General features: G+C 34.2%; 1 protein-coding gene across 8 annotated transcripts in view; it reads left to right on the forward strand.

The window, feature by feature from the left end:
* Nucleotides 1-23,173, forward strand: part of PHACTR3 (phosphatase and actin regulator 3) — a 262,235-nt gene that overhangs the window by 60,690 nt on the left and 178,372 nt on the right. Inside the window, exon 1 of one of the 8 annotated variants that reach the window (XM_031951703.1) lies at nucleotides 652-797. The exons of the other annotated variants lie outside the window; for them this stretch is intronic. The gene's annotated coding sequence lies outside the window, so the exon portion shown is untranslated. Of the gene's footprint in view, nucleotides 1-651; nucleotides 798-23,173 lie in introns of those variants that run through there. 8 annotated transcript variants of the gene reach the window in all.

The raw sequence follows: 23,173 nt of genomic DNA on the forward strand, positions 1-23,173 counted from the left end.
GCTGTTGCTACAAGATTTTGTTTTCCGTAGCTTCTCTATAATGCTGTAGCAGCTGCTTTTGAAAAATGGTGCACTGCCAAGTCCTATCCCCCCCAACTCCACCCCCATGAAACCCTTAAAAATTGTTGAAAGAGTGGGGGGGAGAATTCTTTGTTTACCTTCAGTCTGTGGAGTTTGCATAGGACTAGGAGAAAGTGATCAGATTGAAGACTTTAGAAAACAGGATCTTGGGGGTACCAGCCTCTTGGCAACTGTAATTTACTCTGGAATTATTTTAAACGGTGGGCTGCCGCAGTTTGCTGACAGTGCTGTAAAACAAATTGCCCTAGGAGAAAGGAGCCATGAGTTCGGTGAGGAGGCGCGGTAGCCGCTATGGAGATGGAGGGTTTGACAGAGGAACCTTAACGAGCTTGAATCCAGTATGCCTAGTGTGTTCTCTTTATCTGGTGAGCTGATTACACAGGTCCTTGGCTGCTCTCAAGCCCCCTCCCACCTTACAGTGTCTATATTTAAAAATGTTTGTAGATAATAATGGTTTTCAGTTTCTTTTACAAAAGGCAGGCAGAGTTGCCTCATGACAATAGGAATCTATTTGCAGACTCTGTGTGTGTGTGTGTGTGTATGTGTTTGTGCATGTTTTGGGGGGTGAGGGGAGATAAAGCGGTCCTGAAAGCTGCGTGGGCTTCTGACAATTGCATACTGTAGAAAAGCTTTGGGATTAGGAGTGATCCAGGTGTCTGTCAGTAAGGACACAGATTCTTGGTGAAGATGAGGACCTTTTGTCCTTTGTTTGTAAGGTAAGTAAAGCTGGTGGGAAGGAAACTAGAGGTATGGGCTTGGGGGAAGAGACTGATGGTTTTTCTGATGTCATTTAAAAGGATGAAAGGAAAGACATTTCAAGTAATAACAATAGGATGTCTGAGCAGGTCTAATTGTTTTTCCATGAATCACACCAGTGTAGTCAGTGTGTTCAGGACAAGGGGAAGCCCAGGGAGGTGAGTGACAGGAGTCACAGGATGGGGAGAGTAATATTTACCCCCAAGTCCCTAGCAGCCTCAGTTTCATAGTATCATCAGACCATCTATAAGTGTCTGAAGCACAACATGCATTGGCAGCTTTGTTTCTCCCGCCAGAGCTCTGGATGACAACCATGAATCTCTTTTGTTTAATGTGAGGATTGTTTTCTCATATTGCTTCTGGGCTGGGAGTATAATTTCTGCTCTGATGCCTTTTGATCCTGATGCTCATAAAACTATTTTAAGGAAATAATTTCATGATTATTGGCATGTATGGTGACTACTTATTTATTTATTCTTAGCACAGGGTTTAGTAGAAATTAGAGGTAAAAGGGGTTTTTGACACATGAGGTTTATATCTCAGTTTGACATCAGTAAGAAACATTTCCTTGTCAATACTAAATGCCCTTATCCTTTTCCATCTGGAAATCTAACCTTTGGGAACAGGTGCTTCAAAGCTGACATTTTTCTTTTGTATGTTTAGTTGTCATTTCAGGGATTAGGACCAAAAAGGGGTTTGTAAAGGATAGGACCTCAACACTTCCGATATTAACTTTTAAAAAAACAAAATTACTGTCTGGCTTTGTGTTGAAGAACTTATTGTACTGCAAGTTTCTTGCCTAGATGATGGAATAGAAAATTCATAATAGGAGGAATCAAAGGACCTTTGGGATGGGGTGACAATTTTAATCTGCACCTTAACTGTCTTAGAAATGTTACTTTTAAAATAGGAACGTCTGAGTGTGGCAGTCACTTTGTAGTCCAAGAACTGTATGTTACACATTTGGGGAAGATGTATTAATAAATTATGTAAATATACAAAGATGGCAACAACTTGAAAATCTAAAAATAACATGCAGGAAAAACGGGGTTGAATTTTATTCAAATCTAATCAAAGGCATATTGTTTGCACACTATCAACACTACAGGTTTATCTTTGAATTACAATTTCAATCATCACACTGGTCAGAATCCCAATCCAAAGAAAGTGTGTCCAAAAGTACAAAGAGAATAGTTATGCAAATGTGTATTTTCATTTCACAGGCCTTCTCTGGAAAATTAAACAATATATTTATATAAAGTCCAGCTTTTCTTTATTATGAATTGCCCATCCTTAGTTTTATATATATAGGAACACACACACACCCATATATATATAGGAACACATGAAGTCTATAATAGCTTACATATATATATATATATATATATATGTAATAGAGTAATTTAACATTAATTTCTCTTGATGTGGACTGAGCCATGTATAATTTTCTATTTTAGCCTGGTGATTTCAAAGATCAAATGATAGTCGATATAATGAATCCATATTACTTGTGATTTATTAAATTGTCCATATTTATTATCACAATATAATGTAATGGCTTTGTCAGAAGTGTTATTGTTCACATCATGAATCTTTATTATAGTTGAAAAAATAAAATAATCTCAGTAACAACTGATTTCCTGCCAGTTCCCTCCCATCCCCCAATAAGTCACCTGCATTGTACAGTTATAAATAGCCTATTCTGGTGGTATATAGGGTTAGGAGCAGGACGTGACACATGTGCAGAGAGTTTACTTCCTGCTTAGGGACTCCTGGTGCTATTATTCACCAGTGTCTATTTCAGTTACTAGCACAGAGGGGATCTGTGAGAGTCCTTGGTTCTGATCCATGAGTTGTCATTTCTGGCTTCTTTTCCTTCCTAGATCTTGATAGACTTTGACATGCTGCAGCTGGGTCCAATTTATTTACAGGGGTGACCTCATTTCATCTTTAATCTCTATGTTGTTCAGCAGAAATAGTCTTGGGCAATGGTAATTACTTCATTATTATTTAGGGAAACAGAGTATTATCAATTAATAAAAAACACATACAAAAGAAGCTTAGCAGCTTCCTTTCCTTTTGTTTCTACTGATCACAATAGCTAATTATCATGGATAAAAATCTGAAAAGGAAGGTTAGAGGTGCTTCTAGATTCCGCATGGAATTAGTAATGATGTTATTTATCTGTACAGTTTTTAGAGAAGCCTGAGAACACCAAGACCTGTCTTACTCTAAAAACAAATAGGAGGAAATGGTGTTACATAAAAATCAATGACAGACCAAATGATTTTTGAACATTCCTTAAAAACAATTCAATTCATCATCTTTTTATTGTATTTACTGTGTGCTAAGCTCTGTGTTGGGCTCCTTGGGGAGCACAAGACAAAATACCGTCTGCCCTCAAAAAGTTCATATTCTACTGTGGGTAAGAACACATGCATAAATTAAGTAGAATATGTAATCAAAGTAATTTTTGTAAGGATGGCACTAGCAACTGGGGATAAACTTCCTATAGCTTTGAAGGAAACTGAGGGTTTTATATGACAAAGGTCAGTAGGAAAGATGTATCAGGCAGGGAAGGGAGAAGGACAACAGCCTGTGCAAGGGTACTAAGAGAGGGAATGAGATGTTCTGTATATAGAGCATCTAGCAAGTCAGGTGAGCTGAAATATGCAGAATGTTAAAAAAAAAAAAGGTAATGTCTAATAAACCTGGAAATATAGGCTAAATTCAGATTATCTACGAGCTTTAAAATGTCAGAAATGTTTCTATTTTTTATCTTAGAGGCAAAAGGGAGTCACTAGCAAGTCTTGAGTGTATGACTGACATGGTCAAACTTCTTCTTTAGGAATATAATTTTGATATCTGGGTGGAAGATGAATTTGAGCCACTAAAGTGACTGTCATTCCTTTGTTCAATAAACTTCAGTGGCTCCTTATTTCCACCAGGACCAAACATAAAATGTTTTATTTGGCATTCAAAGCTCTTCATAATCTAGCTCCCTCCTATATTTCCAGGCTTCTTTTATATCTTACACCTTCCCCCCAATGTAATCTTTGATCTAATGACACTGCCCTTCTGGATATTCTACAAATACGATACTCCATCTCTTAATTCTAGGCATTTTATTTCTGACTGTCTTCATGCCCGGAATGCTCTCCTGCCACTTTTTAGTCTACTGACCTCTCTAGTTTTAAGTGCCAACTAAAATTCCTTCTTTCCTCCCCAATCTTTTAAAATTCTAGTACCTTCCCTCTGTTAATTTTTCTATTTTTAAATTTTTTTCTATTGTATCGTATATATGATTTGTGTCATATATTTGTTTGCATGTTCTCTCCCCCATTAGACTTTGAGGGCAGGGATGCCTTTTACCTCTTTCTGTAGCCTTGGAATTTAGCATGGTGCCTGACAGTAATAAGCATAATAAATATTGATTGATTGATAGGAGATCAGAGAGACCAGTAAGGAGATTATTGAAATAATTCCACTGAAATGTAATTAGTATCTGAATTAGTATATGTAAATATAGGAATGATTGAAATAAGTTAAGACAAGAAAATTTTATCATATCTCAAATATGTTAAATAGAACAAAAAGGTATCATGGTTCAGTGGAAAGAGTGATAATTCAAAATTAGAGAACCTCTGCATGGAGAATATGTGCATAAAATAAGTAGAATATGTAATCAAAGTAATTTCTGTAGAGAGAGCACTAGCAACTGGGAAGAAGGGGACAGACTTCCTATACCTTTGAAGGAAACTGGAGGTTCTTTCTATATTGCAAAGGTAAGGAGGGAGGATGTGCTAGCCAGGGGAAGGGAATTTGAATCCCACCTCTGCCATTTACTACTTGTTTGAGGCAAGTTATTTAACCTCTCTGGGCCTCATTTTGTTCATATACCAAATGAGAAAGTAGACAAGATTACTTTCAAGTCCCTTCCAAATCTAAATATATGGCCCTATAACATATGTTTGTGTCTAATGTGGAAATTTGTCCTTATTGGTCCAAAAGAATATATAGAGGCCAAATAAGGGAGTTTCTTTATTACCAATTTTATGTCCCTTTTTAATACTTTATTTCTATTGATGTAAATGTTACTAGATACATTGTATAAAATATATAGATAACTAAAGTTGTCAGGAGGCAATACCAAGCATGGTTGAAAGAGTAGAAGAGAACTTGGATTGAGTTGTCAGAAATGCAGCTACTGCTGTCCTTGGGACACAGAATCATGACTGTCCAATCTTTTGGATCTCTATCTAAAACTTCAAGCATTTTGCTGTTTAGCCTAGTACGTAAGACTTTCCCTTTCTAATAGACATTACATACAAGGGAACTCAGATATAAGTATAAAGGGATTCTCAGCCCAGTACCATGCTCCTCTACAGCAATAAGATCTCATTTGGCACTATTTCCCCCTCTTCCTAGAACACACAGTTCTTCTACTATTGTAAAACTGCAAGCTCAAGCAGCAGCCCAGAGACTTGAGCTTCTGCATTTTAAAAAATTACACATAAGCAGTATCAAAGTGTTAGAAGCTGGTGCTCTCAGGAGTGTTGGCAAAAGCTGCTGCCCTTTTATTCCATGTATCAACTGCCCTGTGATGGTAATACAAATTATCTATGTTCCTTTTACCCAAAGAAATTTTTTCTATAGGTTTATGTCCACTTAACAATTGGATTTAAGGAGAATAGTGAACTTAAGAGATATGATAGGAAAGTTGGATTTTAACCTTTCCTATTCATAAGTAGAGTCTTCTGTAGACTTGTTGCAAGTTTCTGGATGCAAAATAAATGCAGACATGCAAATGAAATGCTCTGAGCTCCTTGGATGAAGAACATTATATAAATTTAGGTAATTGTTGACAAAGAAATTTAAGTAGCAATGAATATAGTCACTGGAAGTTTCCCAGTGCTGGACTGTTTGAGATTGGGATCATAGAATACATAGAATTATAGCTCAAGAGGTGGAAGGAATTTCAGAGGTCATGTAGTCTGCCCTCTGCCTCCATTTTACGAATGTGAAAATTGAAGCCCAAGGAAGCTAAGTGATTACCTAGGTCCCATAAATAGTAAGCATGAGAGGCAAGGTTGAACCAATGTCTTCTGACACCATAGATGCTTACCTTTTTATTGTACCATAGATATTTTTATCAGAGTGGATTTCACTGTAGGACAATTCTATATATATTTAAAGATTTTAAGGTTATCTCATTGGGCATCATCTCCCTACTTCAGGAGTGGGAAGTGTCTAGTTGTGGGTTGCATAAGGCCTGTGAAATCATTTGCTAAAGTAATTGCAGGTGATAATGAGCTGAAAGCTAGGTAAAACAACCTCCCACTGCTTGAGTCCTATAACTCAATAATTTTTTATGGCCCACAGATGATTTTATAAATATCCAAATTGCCCTTGACACAAAAATGTTTCCCCACCCCTCCCTTACATCAATGAAATCACATCTAGAGAAATACATATATATATGTGTGTATATTTATGTACATATAAATGTACATATGTGTCTTATCCATCTTTTTATCTATCATTTATCTGTGAACTTTAAAAGCATAAAACTACACTAAGGATTTTGAAATACTATGTGTGTATATGTATTATATCCATCATTCAAATTGAGCTTACTGTTACTAAAATCGCAGGTGTTTTTCACATGAACCATAGTAGTTATTTTTCACTCGTCCTGTAGTTTTGTAGTTCATGTTTTGTAACAAGTGTAGTACTTTACTACTTTTATACCTGTTACATTTTACCTTTTAGATTTTGCCTTTCCTATTAGGACAGGAAATTTTCAGGAATAGCCATTGTTGTTTCTTCCTCCCAAAACTGATGAGTATTATGAATATATGACATTCAATAATACTTTTGTGATTAAAAACAAGAAATTCTATTTCCTAAAAATATTAGTACCTTTTTACTTATAGGATAAAAGTCCTTAGGGAAAATGAAAGATAGACATATTCAAGGCCCCATGATAACATTTTATAGTGGAAAAACGTGAGCATCAGGAGATACCTGAGGGCAAATCGTATACTAGCTGTGTGATCATGGGCAAAGTCACTTACTACCTTGAATATTAGTTTCTTATTTAATAAAGTCAGAATACAGCAGTTAGGTGATGCAATGGATAGAGTGCTAGTCTTGGAGTCAGGAAGACCTGAATTCAAATTCAGCCTCAAAACATTTACTAATTGTGTGATTGTGAGCCAATAAATCACTTAATCTTATTTGCTTCAATTTTCTCAATTATAAAATGAATTGGAGAAGGACAGGGCAGACCTCTATAGTATCTTTGCTAAGAAAAAGCCTAAATAGGATCATGAAAAGTCAGGCATAATTCAAACAATTGAACAACAGAGTAAATATACTATTACTTGTTTCACAAGAGTGCTGTGCATAAAACTCTTTTTATATCTCTCTCTATATGTGAGTTACTCTCTTCATGATTTCAGAAAGTCCTAAGGGGAAGTCATTATGGTATAGTAGAAAAAAAATCATAGAAGTAGACCTGAATTCAAGCTTTGGGTTTGCCAGTTATATATTATTTTATTCATATCTACTTGATCATTGAATGTTGATTTATTTAAATGGAGAATAGACTAGGAAAAACAATTTTAAAATGGAAGAATTAAGTAAAAAATGTAAACATTGATAGAAATGTTTGCTTAGGAGTCCACTTATTTTTGGCACTTTTAAGAGTGGAAATTATAGCTTTTTGTATATGACTGGAAATTTTAATTGTTTGGATAGGATTCCAGTTTTTGTAATGCAGATACAAAAATGATATGGGCATAAGGTTTATAAAGCTAAAAATGATATATAAACGCAAACTATTAGTGTGAGCTATTTATTTAGATAAGTGAAGAAAAATGTTCTGAGTGAGAGTACTACAATGTGCACTATCACTGGAGATATTTAAAACTGGTTGAGAATAGGTCTGAAACAACATACTGTATTCAAAAAAGAATAGGCAAGATGATTGATTGCATAGTTTTTCTGAAAGCTAATTTCTATTATTTAGCAGTTTGGATCTTAGATCTTTGGGAAAAAAACCAATATAAATTCTTTCAAGACAGATGTTTGCATTTTGTATAGGCAGAGGTAACTAGATTCGTTTTGTATTCATCCTCACTCTATGATATAAATATTCATATGTATATATAATGTATGTATATGTATATATGCACACACAAATATAATATCTCAATGGTATTTTTCAAATGTAGATCTAAAAAGTCAACTCCTCTGTAGTGTGGATGCTTACAACTGTACAAAGAGAGTTTTGCTGAGCATTAGCAAATATTGAGTGTCCCTGGACTTGTGTGATGGTTTGCAAGTAAATCATTCTTTGAGAACTCTTCAGATATGTATGTGTGACTAAGAAATAATGGATAATCTTCTGAAGACAATACAAGCTTCTCTCCAGGCTAGATTAAGAAAGGTCAGTTATGGACTACTGGTTGTTTTTCAGCCACAAATTAAGGTTTGTTAAAGCCTGAACTATATACTTAGAAGGATTCATGTGTATCATCTATACACACGTGAAAGAGATGAAAGTCTTTCCCCTTTACAAGAAAGAATTTAAGAGAGCTTTGTGCTATCAGTGGAAGGTAATTTGAATTCCATTCAGGAATATTTCAAAAAAAGTAGTTCCTTAGTGCCTTCACCTAAGTATGGAATATTTCTTCTTTTTCCTTTCAAATTTATTCTTCTCACCCTCTATGTCTTTTTTTCCTTTTCCATTCAATCCAACGTCCTTTCCAAGGTTTACATGCCCATAGAAATTTGTACCTATTCTATGATGGAAGAACCCTTCTTCCTTCATTGGTCCATTAAGAACTTAACTGCTTAATCAGTAGTGACCTTCTTACTAGAGGGGTATGGAATTTTGACTTGACCTTGTAATCTTAGCCCTTAAAGAGCTTATGGTATAAAGGACAGGAATCTTCTTTTTTTAGGTGCAAAGATATTTACTTTATTTAAATGAGGAGTATGCATACCTCCAAGGAGTTTGACTTTTTTTTTAACTGCAATATTTGGTAAATATATGTGCATATGCATGGCAAACTTTAGAATTTATTTCCTCTTATGCTGAATATGATGTGTTGGGAAGGCTTCCTGAAATCCTAAGGATAAAGGAAACAAAAATAGTTGGGATCCCTGATCTAAGTTAAACTAACTTTTGGCACTTTAAAGGAAAATGAAGGAATGATGATACCTTATTAAGGGCCTACTATGTGCCAGGCACTTTGGTAAATGATGTGTAAATATTATTTCATTTGATCCTTACAACAGCTTTGGAAGATAGATGTTCTTATTATCCACATTTTAGAATAGAGGGAAATGAGACAGCTTGAAATTGTGATTTGCTCATGGTCCTTCAGCTAGTAAGTGTCTGAAGCCATATTTTAATTCAGGTCTTTCTAACTCCAGGCTTGTTGCTTTATCCACTGCACCACCTAGCTGTCTATGAATAATAATGACGACAAAAAACTTTACATAGCAATTACTATGTGCTAGACACTCTATTAAATACAAATATAATCTCATTTGATACTCACAACAACCCTTGGAGGAGGGTACTATTATTAACCTCATTTTATAAATGAGGAAACTGAGGCAAACAGAAGTGGCTTGCCACGGGCCACACAGATAGTATCTAAAGCCAGGTCTTTGACTCCAGGTCTGGTATTGTTGTCTATTGTACTACCTAGCTGTCTCTATATTACTTAAATTAATTCATTCAATAAATTTGTGGGAAGTACTTCCTGTGGGCATCGCGGTGTGTTTTGTTCCCAATCCACATCATTTCTTAACATTCCTGTGTTCCTCAAATTGCTTTATATTCATGGACTTGCTGTGTTCTTGTATCATTTCACCACTGCCCCTCCAGGAGAATATAAGGTCTTAGAGGGTATTTTGTATATCTGGAGCCTAACCCAGTGCTTAAGAAGTGTATATAGAAGGAATGCAGGTGAAAAGTGGAAATAGAGGCTTACATTTCTATGGAAAAGTGGAAAAGGGAGGGAACAGGTGCAAAAGTTTTTGTGGAAGTAAAGTAACATTCATTGTTTGAACTGAGCAGAGAAAGAGGTAAAACAAAGTTTTTAAACCTGCGTGGATAGAAGGATGGGAGGAGAGGCATGGTAACACATTGATAGAGACAGGGAAATCGGGATGGGAGAAACTGTGATTTTTGAAAGGGAAGATGAATTCACTTTGGGGCATATTGAATTTGAAGGTGTCAGTGGGATATTTAGGTATAAAGGTCCAGCAAGTAGATAAAAATATGGGAATAAAAGAGTAGGGAATGACATGACATTACATTTGGAATCCTTATAATAATTGAAAGCATGGATTTGGATAAAATATTTCTTTGGTAATTCCACAACCTGCATGTAGTAGGCATTAACTGAATATATATTTATTCTTTTTTTTTTTTACTTGTATGCAAGATTGATCTCCTAGTGTGATTCAAAATACCAGTTCAGTTACCATTCAAGCAAGAGGGAAAAGATGAACTCACTTACTATTGTATCTTTCTGACTGAATGTTGGGGTGGAAAATCTACAGTGTGGACAAAATCAACTTTTCAAAACCACTTACTGAATATATAGAAGTGATGTCCAGTTTTATCTATTAAGTGTGGCAAGCTCACTTAGTGAATATGAAATATACCTTAAATTTCTGAATGTACAACTTTTGAGTAGAGTATTAAGTGGTAGAATGAATCTAGTGAATGAATGAATCCTCATCCTTTATAATTCAACATAGCATTACATAGACTTGTAATATGGGGAAGGGGGAAGGGACAAGGGAAGTGATAAGAGATTATAGCTCAACTCCTAGAAAGTCCACATGAGATTAGTCCCTCTGAGTTAGAAGAAGCTGCCAAGTAAGAATTTATCAATTCCACTCAATAAACATTCAAGTGCCTCTTACACCTAAAATGAAACAAAGGTTAATGAAGCCCTCTGATCTCCACTCTAACCTTTGAATTCCCCATCTGAGAGCTGTTTCCTTTCTCAAGTTCTGGGAAATTATTTAAATGTGTATTTCCTATGTTGCTATGACATTCAATCTTGTGTTAACCATCTTTGTGTCCTTTGTCATATCCTCTTTTTTTTAGGTTATAAACTCCTTAAAATTAGGTAGTTATCAATTTTTATCCTTCTAGTTCCAGCACTTAGCCTTGCCACAAAGTAAGCAGATGAAAAATACAGTAGACTCTATCAACATGGGCTTTACAATCTAATAAGAGAATATTAAAAATATATATTCAGGTAAAAAATACAGTGCAACGAAAAGAATATTGGATTTAGAGTCTGGAGATGGGCTTGAATATCCCTTTGATGATTGTTGTGCATGATGACACTAAATAAGTCACCTTAACTTTGCTGGGCCTTGATTACCTCAATTGTAAAATGAAGATGCTAGACCATTAATTTCTGACTTTCTTTCATGATATAAATGTCTGACCCAACCATAATATGGTTCATAAAAGGCTTCATCTTCCAGAATGTTGAATTGCCGTTAACCAGCGGCAATTGCTTATATGTAGAGTCTGCCGGTTTTTTTTTTTTTTTAACCAGTTGAAGCTGAAAGGTTCTTCTGTTCAGCATTTCTGAATGAGCTCCAAGGCAGGTTTCTATTTTAATCCCTAGTTAAGAAGTTCTTTAATGATGAAGGTACTGTCAGGCTAAGTGTGGGGAAACAGCAGTATTTGTCTTTGTGGAGGAGATCTCAAGTTCAAATTGATCATTATATCTAATTTCTCAGTGTTTTTTTTTATTTGACTTTTTTAGAGGGGTATAGTGAACCTGATTTTAGTGCCTTAGAAACCAAACCAAACATGTTAACCATGAACTTAATAATTTTAACACAGCCAGCAGATTTGTGATTGATTCAAGGGAAATTAAGAATAAATGGAACTTGTATGTGGATGTGTATATATTAGGGGAAAATATGACATTGTATTCTCTCATGGCAGAAAAATATAATTATAGTCAAAATTAATTACTGCTGTGGTTTTATTAAGTTTCTGCGCCTGTGAGTTTGAAACAAATTGGGATGAATAGAAAGGGGCAACATGACACAGTGGATAGATGCTGTATTTGGAGACTAAAATATCTGGATTCATACACTGTCTTTAATACTTGATAGCTGTGTGACCATGGACAAATTATTTGACCTTTCTCTGCCTTAATTTCCATATCTCTAAAATGGGGACTTTTTTTTTTTTTAGCAGCAGTGTATACATTAGAAGGTAATATGCTTAAAGTTCTTTTTAAAACGTTAATGTTCTCTAAAAATGTCAATTATTACAAATTATTTTCCACTATGAATAGCACTATGATGCCCAAATTGAATTCCTATGATAGAGTATATCACATGACTTCAATAAGGTACAGCATTGCATGCCAGTGAAAGATTTATATTGAGTGCAATTGCTTGTATTCAAATAGTGACTCAAAAGATAATATCAAGGAAATAGGAAGAGAAAAGAAAGGAGGTAGGTCATGCAAGTTATGGAGGTGGATTGGTTCTATCTTTACAAATGATCAAAAAAGTTGTTGCATTAGTTCTTTGGCAGACATTAGGTGTAAACAGATGGAAAACAGACCTACATGACATCCACAAAATTACCTGAGAACCAAGTTCTCCAGATTGTTATCCATTTATTTTATGGTTATTGGGGTTTTTTGAGAGGCAATTGGAGTTAAGTGACTTGCCCAGGTTCATACAGCTAGTAAATATTAAGTATGTGGGGCCAAATTGTAATTTAAGCCCTCCTGACTCCAGGATCAGTGCTTTATCCACTGCACACTCTAGCTGCCCCATCATCCATTTACTTTAGGAAGGAATCATTGAAATACATGAATAAGAACAGCATAGGATGGGAAGGCATGGAAAGGCTTGTCATGGTCTAAACCAAAGCTCCTTAAATTGTGGGTTATGACCCCATCTTATAACTGAATATGGGGATCATGAAATTATGAGTTATTATCAGTAAATGTTTGATTTGTATACCAGTTTATATATCTAAACACTTGGGGTCATGTAAAAATTTCTTGAGTGAAAAAGGGTTGCAAGTGGAAAAAGTTTAAGAAGTGGAAAAAGTAGAGGAAGCACCCACATTGAGTGTTTCAAAAAAGGAGTCATTTGAGCTCTGTGAAAAGTATTGTCTCCCCCATTTAGACTATAAATTCATTGGTATAAGGGACTATATTGATTTTTTATTTATATTCCTAATACTTTTTTTGATATACAATTTTTTGATTGTACAGTTTTTGATATACAATAAAAATTTAATAAAATGTTTTTCTCATTCGTTCAAATTTTAATTTCATCCTTCCTGCTGCACTCAGAAGTATCCTTTTCATTTCTAGCCACTGACAGATCAAGGAGTGGGATTCTATAAACACACTGTGTCAAAATAAAGTAGAATAATATAGTGTAATTTAATATGTCTTTGTGTCCCTGTCCCAAAAGAGTATTTGAAGTTTGAACCCCACTCTGGCACTGGATACATTACAAATTCATATTATCCAATCTCAACGAAATATTCACTACAGCAAAGCAGTCCTTTTATCACTCCCTAATTGATTCCTATCTCACTCAGTAGAAAATCTATTCTAAATTTTCCTTTCCCTCCCATACCTTTCCCTCCTAGCTTTCTCTCAGTCAAGGATCTTGTTCCATTTTTCACTGAGAAAATTGAGACCATTTGACATGAGCTCCATCTTCTCCCATTCTCTCAAAACTTCTTGACATCATTCTCCATTTTTTCATCTTTCCCCTAATTTTTTCCTTTTTTTTTTTTTTTTTTTTTTTGCCAAGGCCAACTCTTACATTTATGCAACTTATCCCACTGCTTTTCTTCTTAAGTAAATTACCTCTTTAATCATCTACATTCTCTTTAGACAATAACTTCTTTATATCAACTAGGTCTTTCTCTACTGATTTCAAATATACCCAAGTCTTCCTTATCCTTAAAAATCTTCATTAAATTCAGCCATTCCTTTAAGCTATCATCCAATCACCTCTTCCATTCCTTAACCAAACTCATTGAAAACACCAAAATCACTACCTCTATTTCCTCTCCTCTTTCTCAAAGATAAACATTTTGGGATTTTCAACTTTATCACTCAACTAAAGTACTTTCTCCAAAGTTTCTAATGATCTCTTAATTGCCAAATTCCTTAGTCTTTTCTTAGTTCTAATCTTCTCATCTACTGTATTTGACACTGGTGAATACCCTCTTCTACATATTTTTCCTCCCTAGGTTTTTATGATATTTTTTCCTATCTTACCTACTATCTACTTGACTCTCATTTTTCAATCTTCATTACTAGCTCATCCTTCATATCCTTGGAGATGACTGGAGATATTCCCTAAGATTCTATCCCCAGCTCTTTTTATCTCCTATAATCTCCTTCTTAGTAATCTTATGGCTAGCATAGGTTTAACTTTCATTTCTATGTAGATGACTACCAGATCTGTATTTGCCATCTCTCCTCTAAGCTTCTTTCTCACATCATTAGTTGCCTCCTGAACATTTTAGGATGTCCTGGAGATGTCTTAAATTCAACATATCTAAAATTGAACTCATTGTCTTTTTCCTTTAATTTGCTCTCTCCCAAACTCACTATTTCTTTTGAAGACACTGCAATGCTTACAGTCTCCCATGTTTATAATGTATTTATTCTGTCTACAGCCCTGTGTGTGTGTGTGTGTGTGTGTGTGTGTGTGCGCGTGTGTGTGTGTATGGGAAAAGTTCTCTGTAAACAATAAATTGTGGGATACTAAGTCATTGCTGATAGTACTGTGAACCAATTCAACCATTCTGGAAAGCAATCTGAAATTATATTTTAAAAGTTATAGTAAAGAGTTAAAGGAGAAGAAACAAGACAATGCTGTTACTCGGTGACAGCAATATTATTCTAATAACAATTTTCAGTGACTAAGTCATTTTGAGTATTACAGATATTCAAATTAGCTACACATGAGCTGTGAGTGAAGATGTTATATATATATTTTTACATCCAGAGAAAGAACCGATAAATAGTATGTATAATATGTTTTTACATATTTTTATACATGTCTACACTTATCTATATACCCACACATATTTGTATTTCATGGCAGCCTTCTCTAGGTTGTGGTAGGGAGGGAGGGAGAAAAAATACTAAAAGTCAGAAAACATCAGAGAATGAAAAATAATTTAGAAGGAAGCACAGAAAATCAGAGTAGCTCTGAAAATTATGTGTAGTATTCATTACATATTTTTTTCAAAAAAGGTAAACAGTATGAAGTGTTTCTGTGTATAGCATTGTCTTGGTTCTCATTTCACTCTTTATTATTTCATGTAAATCTTTCCTTATTTTTCTAAAATTGGTTTTATATTGGATCCTCTTTTTTTATATTCTCCCACATACCTGGAAATGTTCTTTTTGTTTGTTTTTTTACTTAAGTTTAAATTGAATAAAAATTTTAAAAAGTGAAAATGTTATGTGAATGTGAACTATTTGATCTTCATTCTATTTAGTGAACATTTGCTATGTACTTATTATATACTAAACTCTGATCCAGGCACTGGGAATATAAAAACAAACAAACAACAAGGTCCTTGCTCTTGCATTCTATTGGGAGGGGGGGAAAGCAAATGCAAAGTAACTATTTTGAGGAACTTATGAATGGAAGAATCAGAATGGATTCATATAGCAGATAATGCTTGAAGTAAACTCTGACAAAACTCTGGTATTTTATGAGGTATCTATGAGAGAAGAGTACAATCTGGGTGTGGGAGGCAGCCTGAGCAAAGACATTGTATTTAGAGAAATGTAGAGATGCTATTTTTCCTGGAATGGAGTGTCGATTTTATGGCCTTTGTGTGCAGATATACAAGGATACTCTTTTCCCAGAAGAGATTCTTTTTCACAACACAAAATTATGTGAGGAATTAGCCTAAAACATTATATTTATAGTTACAGGTCAGCATAACAATATGTGTCTATGTCCTTTCGTCCCCCACTCCTTCTAAAAAAGGTCATTCACAATAAATTCCACTGCCAAAATGAAATGTTTAAAATGGATCTGTAAATGAATTCCTAGCTCTTTGACCAGAGTGGTGAATTAAACATAGACATCATTTCATTCTAGGTGAGAGTGGGACAGCCTTATTAATTTTTCATGTTTGCATCTACTAGAAGTGTGATTAAGTAGATTAAGTAGAAAAAGGCACAATGAGAAGAGGACAAATGATTCATTTTGCTTGAAACTGTGCAGTTGTGTGTGTGACTTTAGAGATCTTATGAAAATTATATGGTCTTTTATTTGAACACTGGTCTAGAAATTAGAGGTTCAGGTACTAATCCCAGTCTCATCTCTATCTGATTAGCTGTCTTCTTGCTTAATGCTACTATTATCTCAGTAGATTATCTCCAAGGTCCTTTTTAACATTAAAATTTTTTGTTTATCCATTTTAAAAAAGTATTTTGTCCAGAACCAGTTGTTTATACTGCTTCCAGGGCATCTTCTCACTAAGTTGCTCATTATCTTCATATTTTGCTTCCCTGCATTACAGCTTTGCTTTTGCACCTCAGTTCTCAAGCCCTGAGAGATGAGCTTTCACTTTTATGCAATCAGGTGCCTTCCTGGTTTCCTTCCATCTACTCTTTGTGTTCCTTCATTAGAATGTAAGTTTCTTAATGACAGAGTCTATTTTATATGCTTGTATTTGTATCCTCAGAAGTTACTACAATCCCTTTCTTATTGCAAACATTCAATTAATGTTCTTTCATTTAATCTTTTCCTAATAATATGCAATCTTGCTTTTTTTTATCTGTTTTTTCTGTGCTTATACCCTGTTGACCCACCATATTATGAATTCCCAGAGAGAAGGTACTCTCTTTTATTTAAACTTTGTATGTCTTCCAACACATAGCAAAGTGTTCTATATACAGCTAGTGCTTTTCAAGATGATCCCATTAGACTAAACAATGCATGGATTCTTTCCTGCTCAGATTCTAATTTCTGGGACTGATATTTTTATGATTCATAACTGGCAATTAGTATGAGTGGTAAGGACCATTTACTCCTTTCTCAAATTTATCTTTAGAAAACTTGGATAATCTTGAGAAAGTTAAGATTTTATGAGAAATTAAAGAAGAAACTCATTACTGTTGTCCTTCAATTTTAACAGTAGAGGTATAGATGAGGGAAGTTATTTCTCCTTAAATTATCCTTCAATAGGAGAACCAAGAAGTTGAACGATTGATAAGGCATGTTTTCAGTAAGAATTAATTTGTTAGATAGGGGCCAATGGAGCTACATCCAACACAGTTTATTGAAAGTATTTCCAAATAGACCAAAGCCATCTCAAAGCACAAGTTATTAACCAACTACATAAAACTAAGGCTCTCTAGCTCATCAGACAATGTTAAAGAGATCCAGATGATAAGCCCTACATTCAGATTTTTCTCTTTACTAAGCATCATAGGTTTAAACAAGCATTTTTTTTTTCTGAAAGGTATTATAATGAAAATGAAGGTACAAAATACAGAAAGATAGTATTAGAGAATTTCTTCATTTATGTACACTGGAACAGGAAGGTTTTTTTAAATTTTTAAATATCATAATTAGTCACTATAGAAGAATGTAAAGTTATTCTTAAATAGTGTGATGTACAGGAAAACTGCCAACAGGCCATTTTAGGGCCCTTAGGAAACTTGTTGGGCCACATTTGAAATGTGAGCCTAGTTGGTACATTAAATTAAATTTATATTAAAATCAACTTTATTACTTCTTTGGGCAAATAAATATAGAAAAAAATTAACTAGGAAACATCTTCCACTTTTCTGCCTTTGTATCCCTCTTGCCAAATCCTCCAGGAGGTTGAATGAAGAACTCTTCATTCATAGAAGTTAAATGGAGGAGATCTGAATCTGAGTTTTGCTAATAATGTGTAGCACATATTCTCAACATATTCCAAATTTCTAGTATGTTAAAAACTCTTAAGACAAAAATTTTACTTTCTAGAGTTTTGAAGAGAAAATATGACTCTCAACATATTCCAAACTTCTAGAGTGTTAAAAATTCTGAAGACAAACATGTTACTTTTTAGTGTTTTGAGGAGGAAATATGAAAGTGTCTTTAAGATGAACATTATTTAAAAAGTTACAAGTTAATCAGAGAGTAATAAAGACTCATCTTTTAGAATGCAAATCAGGTTTCAGACTCTTTTTATGACCCTGGACAAGTCACTTCACTCTGCCTCAGTTTCCTTATCTACAAAATGAGCTGGAGAAGGAAATGGCAAGCCACTCCAGTATCATTGCCAAGAAAACTCCAAATGGGATCTGAAAAAATGGAGAATTAGATACAACTGAACAACTTTTATGGCTAATGTAATTTGCTCCAGGTCATAGAGGTAGTTCATATCAGAGGAAGAATACAAGTCTTCCTGGTTATGAGTATGGTTATCTAATATATAATGTTATCTGTAATGCAATGAAATAAATTTTATTAAGAAATTCCAATTTATAAATTAATACACTTCAATTTTTCAAAATAAGTTTATTTTTTTTATTTAATAGCCTTTTATTTACAGGTTATATGTATGGGTAACTTTATAGCATTGACAATTGCCAAACCTCTTGTTCCAATTTTTCCTTTCTTACCCCCAACTCCCTCCCCCAGATGGCAGGATGACCACTAGATGTTAAGTATATTAAAATATAAATTAGATACACAATAAGTATACTTCACCAAACCATTATTTTGCTGTACAAATAGAATCAGACTCTGAAATATTGTACAATTAGCTTGTGAAGGAAATCAAAAATGCAGGTGGGCAAAAATATAGGGATTGGGAATTCAATGTAATGGTTTTTAGTCATCTCCCAGAGTTCTTTCGCTGGGTGTAGGTGGTTCAGTTCATTACTGCTCCATTGGAAATGATTTGGTTGATCTCATTGCTGAGGATGGCCAGGTCCATCAGAACTGGTCATCATCTAGTATTGTTGTTGAACTATATAATGATCTCTTGGCCCTGCTCGTTTCACTCAGCATCAGTTCGTGTAAGTCTCTCCAGGCCTTTCTGAAATCATTCTGTTGGTCATTTCTAACAGAACAATAATATTCCATAATATTCATATACCCAAATTTATTCATCCATTCTCCAACTGATGGGCATCCACTCAGTTTCCAGTTTCTAGCCACTACAAAAAGGGCTGCCACAAACATTCGTGCACATACAGGTCCCTTTCCCTTCTTTATGATCTCTTTGGGATATAATCCCAGTAGTAACACTGCTGGATCAAAGGGTATGCACAGTTTGATAACTTTTTGAGCATAGTTCCAAACTACTCTCCAAAATGGTTGGATTCGTTCACAACTCCACCAACAATGCATCAATGTCCCAGTTTTCCCACATCCCCTCCAACAATCATCATTATTTTTTCCTGTCATCTTAGCCAATCTGACAGGTGTGTAGTGGTATCTTAGAGTTGTCTTAATTTGCATTTCTCTGATTAATAATGACTTGGAGCATCTTTTCATATGACTAGAAATAGTTTCAATTTCTTCATCTGAGAATTGTCTGTTCATATCCTTTGACCATTTTTCAATTGGAGAATGGCTTGATTTTTTATAAATTAGAGTTAATTCTCTATATATTTTGGAAATGAGGCCTTTATCAGAACCTTTGACTGTAAAAATATTTTCCCAGTTTATTGCTTCCCTTCTAATCTTGTCTGCATTAGTTTTGTTTGTACAAAAACTTTTCAGTTTGGTATAATCGAAATTTTCTATTTTGTGATCAGTAATGATCTCTAGTTCTGCTTTGGTCATAAAGACCTTCCCCTTCCACAGGTCTGAGAGGTAAACTATCCTATGTTCCTCTAATTTATTAATAATTTCATTCTTTATGCCTAGGTCATGAACCCATTTTGACCTTATCTTGGTGTACGGCGTTAAGTATGGATCAATGCCTAGTTTCTGCCATATTAGTTTCCAATTTTCCCAGCAATTTTTATCAAACAGTAAGTTCTTATCCCAAAAGCTGGGATCTTTGGGTTTGTCAAAGACTAGGTTGCTATATTTGTTGACTGTTTTATCCCTTGACCTATTCCTATTCCACTGATCAACTAATCTGTTCCTTAGCCAATACCAAATGGTTTTGGTATATATATTTGGTAATATATATATATTGCTCTATAATATAATTTTAGATCTGGTACAGCTAAGCCACCTTCATTTGATTTTTTTTCATTAATTCCCCTGAAAATCTTGACCTTTTGTTTTACCATATGAATTTTGTTGTTATTTTTTCTAGGTCATTAAAATAGTTTTTTGGGAGTCTGATTGGTATAGCGCTAAACAAATAGATTAGTTTGGGCAGTATTGTCATCTTTATTATATTTGCTCGCCCTATCCAAGAGCATTTAATATTTTTCCAATTGGTTAGATCAGACTTAATTTGTGTGAAAAGTGGTTTGTAATTTTGCTCATAAAGTTTCTGATTTTCCCTTGGCAGATGGATTCCTAAATATTTTATATTATCAGTAGTTACTTTAAGTGGAATTTCTCTTTGTAACTCTGAGTGTTGGATTTTGTTATTGATATATAAGAATGCTGATGACTTATGTGGGTTTATTTTATAACCAGCAACTTTGCTAAAGTTGTGGATTATTTCTAATAACTTTTTAGTAGAATCTCTGGGGTTCTCTAAGTATACCATCATATCATCAGCAAAGAGTGATAATTTGGTTTCTTTGTTGCCTATTCTTATTCCTTTAATCTCTTTCTCAGTTCTTATTGCCAAAGCTAGCATTTCTAATACAGTATTAAATAGTAACAGTGATAGTGGGCAACCTTGTTTCACTCCTGATCTTATTGGGAATGGTTGCAGTTTGTCCCTGTTACATATAATGCTTACTGAAGGTTTTAAATAGATGCTGCTGATTATTTTAAGAAAAAGTCCATTTATTCCTATACTCTTAAGTATTTTTAATAGGAATGGATGTTGGATTTTATCAAATGCTTTTTCTGCATCTATTGAGATAATCATATGGTTTTTGTTAATTTGGTTATTAATATGGCCAATTATATTGATAGTTTTCCTAATATTGAAATAAGTATTAAAATAATTTATTAATATTATTTATTTGCTATGTGGGGATGAGGAAGTACTAAAACAATATTTAAGTAATACAGGATTCCTGCCATCCACAGATATAAAGTCTAATAGAATCTAGATGACTTCTGATAAATCACAATTAATTGATTGTAGCTTACCATGTGATACAAATACCTCATTAATCCAATTATGTATTTTGGGGATAGATGAAAAAGGAACTTATAATGATAAAGTTTTACATGAGGAAGCAGCAACTTTTTTATCTCAGGGTGTTATGGTAATAATCTTACCTTTTCATTATCAGATTAGGAGGGAAAGGAAGAAGAAAGGGAGAATAAACAGAAGAGTAATAAAAAGAACAAGAAAGTAGGCAGGGTAAAGTAAAAGATAGAAGCTAAGGAAAATATTTGTGAAAGGGAATAAAGGTTGATAATTGTAGTAGGAACCATTGTAAGTACAGAAGAGCTTTCATATGACTTAGAGACATACTTTCATAAAGATATATTTCTTTTACTTATATCAAACCTAGTTGCCAAAGAAGGAAAATTATCAAATGGGAGAAAACAACAAATGTATCAAATATCTAAGGGGCTGATATCCCAAGCACTGTTTTTCTTTACATTTAGGAAAAGAATTGACCTCTTTCTAAAATGAAGTTGTACCTCTGATTTTTGTCATGGGGAGCTTCATAGGGGTCACAGTTGTCATTCTTTGGTACATCCAAGTCCTTAAAATGTTTGATTATGTCATAATGCCAGTAAATACACCCTAAAACATGATTTTCACAGATGTTTTAGATGTTTTTATGAATTCAAGAGTTGCAAGTCCCTGATAGACAAAAGGATCTTGACTGAGCTATAAAAGAAAAAATAAATTGTCAGAGGTTTAACTTGAAAAGGATGTTCATTTCATTCATTACAGGCTTGGAGAACTTGGAAAAACCTCAAAAAAGTATTCATGACTAAGGCAGTGAGTTTAAGATGGTTGACCAGATGTGCTGAGCTTTATACATTAGAAAGAATCAGTACACAATTGCCTATAGTTAACATCCCCCTGTTTAGCTCCTAGAGAAACTGGTGATTATTTTTAATGCTGTTTATTTTTCTGTTTTGAGCAGGAAGAGACTTGAAATACCCTGGAGTTGTGGCTAAGTAGTGATACAGGAATTTTGGGGAAGATGTGGTGGGTTGGGGAACAGAATCTTCTAAACAGACAAAAAAAAGTTAGTTGTTGAGGAAATCTCAAGAATCTCCTTACTTGCAGTGTGCAAAGGAGAACATTAGAGCAGAATGCTGGGGGGCTTCTAAGGAAAAAGCTTTTGTTTTTTATTTTAGCAAAATATTTCCAAGTACAAATCAAAATAAGTGGAAGTTTTACTTAAATACATAGCAAATTGGCAATTCTCAAGAAATGGTGGAAATAGTGTTGTAGGGCCTGTGGGAAGATAGGCATACTACTAATCTATTGGAGGAACTGTTAATTGGCCCATTCATTTTAGAAAGCAATTTGGAATTATGCAAAACATATTCTTTGACCCAGATATCCTTCATTTATAACAAATATTCATCCAGAATTTTTTGATCTCTGGAAGATGAATCTTCCTAACTCCAGTACTCTATCTACTGTGCTACTTTGCTGCCCTAGGAATTTCATTTCCTCTTACATAATTGACTAGACCTATTGGTTTCTACAAAATATATGATCACACAAACCTCTTTTGGCTAAAATTCAAACTAAGTATTGAAAATGTCAATCTAATGGACCATGTCATTACAATTTGACCTACAATTTAAATTATGATCAACATTCAATCATTCATTCTTTAATTTTTACCTTTTTGTGTATAAGAGCATCTTTTTATTCAATCAATACAATGCTTTCATTGACTTTTTTTGGGGGGGATACTATCCTCTCACTATCAGCTTTGACATTTTCAGACTAATTACTTCATCTACACAGGCCTCAACTTCTCATCTGTAGAAGATGTTGAACCATGTCATCGTTTTCCAAATGACACTGTTCACAAAAATTTAGAGCCTTGGTATATATTGATGGAACTCATCTCTTTAGCTTATATATCTGAAACATTTTCAGTTTTGCAAATATTTTCTGGTAAAACACTGTACACCTTATCTTTGAAGACAATGAAGTGAATAACATGTGTTACTTTTCTTATACAGCTGA

Source organism: Sarcophilus harrisii, chromosome 2 (genome assembly GCF_902635505.1).
Source record: "Sarcophilus harrisii chromosome 2, mSarHar1.11, whole genome shotgun sequence".
In the NCBI taxonomy this organism is placed as follows: domain Eukaryota; kingdom Metazoa; phylum Chordata; class Mammalia; order Dasyuromorphia; family Dasyuridae; genus Sarcophilus; species Sarcophilus harrisii.